Source organism: Lontra canadensis, unplaced genomic scaffold (assembly GCF_010015895.1).
Source record: "Lontra canadensis isolate GAN:19392208 unplaced genomic scaffold, GSC_riverotter_1.0 scaffold7, whole genome shotgun sequence".
Classification (NCBI taxonomy): Eukaryota; Metazoa; Chordata; class Mammalia; order Carnivora; family Mustelidae; genus Lontra; species Lontra canadensis.
The window spans coordinates 5,906,365-5,911,880 of record NW_022631001.1 but is presented as its reverse complement, the minus strand read 5'-3'; the positions used below and the strand labels follow the sequence as shown (position 1 = coordinate 5,911,880).

At 37.7% G+C, this 5,516-nt stretch overlaps 1 pseudogene; it reads right to left on the bottom strand.

The window, feature by feature from the left end:
* Positions 1 to 1,356: 1,356 nt before the first annotated feature.
* LOC116865452 lies at positions 1,357 to 1,520 on the bottom strand (annotated as a pseudogene).
* Between the last annotated feature and the right edge of the window lie 3,996 nt (positions 1,521 to 5,516).

Genomic DNA, 5,516 nt, shown 5'->3' with positions numbered 1-5,516 from the left:
GTCTTAAAAGTTGGGGTGCCAGATGTGGGGTTTGAACGCTTTGCTCCTCAGGGAGAAGCTCAGGGTTGTGAACTCTCTCCTGATTGTGGGTCACTGTGCTGGAGGTGGGGGTTATGACAAGATTGTGTCTCGGCCTCTCTTACCTACTTCAGTGTGGGTTTTCTCTTGTTTGCCCCACATGGAGGAGTTGTTCAGCCATTTTTTGTTTTTGTTTTTGTTTTCTAGAGGAAGTGGTTCCATATGTCACTGTTGACTCTTTGTGTCCATGGGGGGAGGTGAGATCAGGATCCTCCTACACTGCCATCTTGAACTGGTCTCATAGCAACGCTGAGAAGGATATGCAAATTAGTGAAGGTAGAGGTCAACTTCAAATACAATGTTCTTTTCTTTTCTTACCTACTTCATACAGCTATACCTTTGGCAAAATTGAGCCATGAATATACAGAGGTTTCTTATACCCCACTAGGAGTTGATGTTTTTATATTGCAAACACCTTATTTTGTCCCCTTTGAGAGTGTGTTGAAAATTCCCAGGGTGCTCTGAGTGTCTTATTGAAAACAATGACTAATAGGAGCTATTAGCACATGTCTAGTCTCCTACTGTATGTGTACTAATTTCCGTTGTCCATCTTTTTGTTATCTGATTCATCTATCATTGCATTGGAAAAGTATAGCATGCAAACTCCTGCAAAACCACTTAATTTTGTGTGTGTATGTGTGTGTGTGTGTTTCTTTGGAATGAGAATATTAAAAAAGATTCATTAATAAAGTCATTCAACAGATACACTGTGGACTTGATCATCTGAGCTAGTAAAGCCTAATCATCACTGGGGATCGTAAGTGTCAATCATCATCTCACTCTGTGTCAGTGATGAACTAAACTCATCCCTCAGACTGGAAAACAGAATTGAGTGGGAGGAGCCAAGTGGATGAAGAAAGTTTTAAAAGGGGGCATATAAGTTTTAGGTGTTTTTACTAAAAAGACAAAGTTTTAGCTAGACCATTCCTACATGTGGGATAGATGACACCAGAAGATGAACAGAAAGCCTGAAGGAAAGGATCCCTGGAGAAGTGTCTGGATATTTACATCAATCTGTCTACATTGGATCATGTTTAGTTATCTTAGAATCTTAATTGTTATCTCATATAATATTGAGCTATTGGAATATTCTTTATTTCATTTGCTAGACACTTTAGGCATTGTATTTTTAAGAAGAGATAACTTTTATACTATTTGTATATTTTTATTTTGTTTAGCTTTATCTGGGACCCAAGAACAGAAATGACAAAATGAGATTCCTTCCCCCAAGTTGTTCAGTATTTTCTTGGGGCCCAGATACTATGAAAAATTATCTTAGAAACTTTTTTCTGCTCAAAACTGGCTGACTTTTGTCTCAATAAAAGGCCGTTTCCTTAAGTCACCTTCACCCCTTACCTTAAATTACAGCTAGAGAACTTAATTAGCAATAATCGCGCCTCGGATAAACCTCATTGGCTACGAGACTGCCACTGCGCAAAGCTACAGCTAGAGAACTTAAAATGGAGAATTTCTAGTCCAGGATAAGCAACTATGTGGTACAAATTCCTCCATTGCCTCCTTCCTTGATCACCAAATGAGCACATTTTCCCATTGAACCTGGCTGTGTGTAGGTAGTAATATAATTCCTATTTTACAGATGAAGAAACAGAAATTTAAGTTAAATAACTTCTGTAATTCTCTATGACTCTGAAGCCATTATTTTCCAGGGAATCAGTACCACTTGATCAGAGTTGGCAACTAATATGAAATTTATTTGCCACCATGGTCTACTTCAACCTCGTTAGTTTTCATGAGGAACAGTAAGTCCAGAAAGTTTGAATAATGTAAGAGAAAGGGCTTTGTAAATTTGTAAAAAATGCCAAAGATGTTAATTGTTTTTTTTTTAATTAATTATCAAGGATACAAGCCCAGGTAAGTTACAGCAATTCTGAAATTTGAGTGAAGATCGGAATCACCTTTTTGGTTTGTAAAAACAGATTGCCGGGCCACACCCCAGAGTGCTGATTCAGTAGTTTTAAGGGCCGGGCCAAGAATTTTCACTTCTGACAGATTCCCATGGAATGCTGGTGCTGCTGGTCTATGAAACACTGGTTTGTAGCTTACCTGAATTCAAATTTCTTATCCAGAAATATTTCTTTATTTTCTTTTACATGGTTCCTAAGTTTCAAAAATATTTTATAAAATATAGTTTCTTTACTATTGCAAGTGAATAAATTTTAAGGCAGGAAAAGAAAATCAAACTGACTTTTGTAGATGTTTTCCTTCAGCTGTCTAGCCTCCCTTCTTGTGTATTCAATGAAATGTTCATGTTGATAAATGTAAATATGTAATGATTGGACAAGAGCCAGCATGGATTTTAACACTAATTGGAAGAAAAATTGAACCTAGATATATGAGAAAAGAATTAGAAATCAGGATAAGGATAGAGTAGGTCATAGGAAGTTAGGAAATGGGAACATTTGTAAAGAAATGCATTAGATAAAGTTTGATGTTCGAGAAGAGAGCACAGAGATTTGGGCACCAAAGACTTACATGATACCTCAGGTATCAATGAATCGATCTGTGGTAGACCCATTCATTGTGCATGAAAGATAATCAAATGAACTCTGACTCATTTGTTTGCAGGGCCACCATGTGAAGTGGGAACGAGACTTTTCTAAGGAGGCTTCAGAGAGCAGAAATGGCACCAGTATGCCAAGATTTAGGGAGGCAAAGATAGAACTCCTTAACAACCACTTCAACTGGAGATGTGCTGGGTTGCCTCCAGCATAGAAATTCCCTAACACTGGAATTGTCTGAGTCAGGTGACTGCTGGGAAAGGAATTTAAGCACTAAGTGTGGAGGCAAGCCTTGGAGATGGGGAGATTAGATGAGTCTGAATTTTTCTGGGACCAGGGGAACTCGAGGATGCTCTAATGTAAAGTAAAAATAAAAACAAGGTGGTAGACAGGAGAGAGTGACTTACTTCACTGATGCTGGGAAAGAGGTTGGGCTTTGGACTCACAGGACTAGTTCAGCTTGCAGCCCCATATGTCCTTGCTGCTTTCTATCCCTCGGAGACACAGTTCCATCACCTATGGAACAGGTACAGAAACAGCTGCCTAACAGTGTCCCAGTAAGCAGTAAATGGTGTGCCACACAGAAATCGCCCATACTGTCCCTGGTTGTAGGAGTTTTATAAATGTTCATTATCCTCTCTTCTCTCCCCTCTGGAAAAGTAGGGAAGACTTGACCCAGGAAATGGCTGAATTTAGGAAATTCAAAAGGATAAGTTCTCTAAGAACTGTCTTTGAAAAGTACTTTCACAAAAGAGATGATGTTAAACTTTGCATCTTCCTCTATGCTTCTCTCTTTCCTTCTCTGGACCTGAGATCCCAGAGATATTTCACTTTAATATCAGTTTCTTGAACACAATGGCCTGAATTTAAATCAGTAAGAATCAGTGAGTACTAAAAAAAAAAAAAAAAAAAGAATCAGTGAGTACTGACAAATCATTCAGAAAAGAAGAGAGGATTAATGGCTCAAGATTCTTCCTCCAATAGGGTACCTCTTCCCCTAAGGCTCAGGTGGCAAAAGTGAGCCTTGATGACAGCACAGAATCTTTCAGAACTGATCAAGGCAAACAGAAATTAAAGCAAAAGCTGATACAAATAAGATATTTAGGTTGCAAGCTGATACATACTGGATGGGCCTGGATTTGGGAAGGAGAGTGTTTTATTCAGCTTTGACCTAAGCAAGTGTCAAGAAACAACTGAACTTGTCTGAGAAGCTTTGTTAATATAAGTACTTTCTGAAATGCTGTGTATAGATGGTTATGATATCCATCACGTGTTATCAGGCTAGGAAAGAGGATATTACGAAAAATTTGTTTTCAAAAAAGACTTTGGATCTGATAAGGTAGAGAATTACTGATCTGAACAAACAGCACTTGAAGTTTCACTGGCTACTTTCAGTAATGGTAGGGAGGAGAGGATTAATGAGACTGGAGGAAAGAGCATCTGTTCCTCAATGGGAGAGACAATCTCCTTCTTCCACTAAACACACGAAGCTTGCAGCCATCTTGTGACTATCAGAGGACAAAGGTACATACACTAAGGGTTCTTGAGCAGTGGATTTACAGTCCTGATGAGACACATCTGGAGCCTGCCCTGCATATCTACTTTGGAATGTGAGATAATGAATTTCATAATTGTTTAAGTTAGTTTTAATTGTGTTTCTTAGGCTTAAAGCCAAGTATACTCTAACTATAAAGGGTAAGATGGGAGATTAGTTGTTCTTGTTATCATCTCTAAAGCAATTGATTTTTTTTAAAAACACTATGTACTGCTATTATTTTAAATTTTTTGAACAAAATTTTAAGGGATCTTTTTTTTAAGTAAGGATGGAGGACTACTGATGTAGATATTAATCTTTCTTTTATGCTTCATAAAAACCTCAAAGAGCCTTGGAATTTCAAAGGCTAAATCAATCAGTTGATTTAATCTATTTAGTTAAAAAATAGTTAATTCTGTAAAAATTTAGAAGTGTTCTGTTTTTAGCTATCAAGGGTAAGCAATAGTTTAAATGGCTTCGTTATTTCACTTTCTAACCAGTTATGTGGCCTCATGCAGATAGGATATTGTAACATCAGAATTTAGTAACTAGTAATATTGTACCAAGTGTGATTAATACATTGTGCAGCCAGAACTCAATGAAGCAATTTTCAATGTCCTATAAATAGCAAGATTCTGCAAAAATGAGGGTCATATTCCTGGCAAATGTGTCACAGCTAATGTCTATCAACTGACTAATGTTCATTAGCATTCAACCCATTAATAGATTGTCTTTCTGTGGACACTTCTGTTCTTAATTTATAGTTCTTTGTGGTGTCATAGAAATAGCATGTTCTTTGAGGCTAAACCTGGGCTGAAATCCCGACTTGGATACTTATTAACATGGTAACTTTTGTCAAGTTAGTTGATGTCGCTAAGCTTTAATTTCTTTGTTTATTAAATGGAGATATAAAAACAAACTATATCATTAGATTGTTATGCAGATAGAATTTAGAATTTAGAAAATAAAAATGTGACTTTGTATATTAAATAATCAATACATGTTATTTTCCTTTCTTTCCTTTCCCCTAATTTTCTCATTAAGGATTTCCAAAACCTCAATGTTTAGAATGGAAAAGTGAGCCTAAGCATGAACTGAGCAAATGGGTATTCAGAAACTTCTATGAATGTCTGGTAAGCTAGTGACACTAGCCATCAAAGACCAATTTAGATGGCTCTGAGGAGCCTCCTGGGATAGAAGGCAAGCTTTCTGTTGTTGGCATCAGACATAGCTGAGGATGTCTGGGGTTTTTGTGGGACTGGACAACTGCTGTCCAAAGCTGAGACACCTCTGCGTGGGAGTGAGAGTGGGAGGCTCCCCTTTGCCACCACCGAACTCATAGACAGAGGGAAGGGTGACACAGTAACTGCTGTTCACAGTTTTGT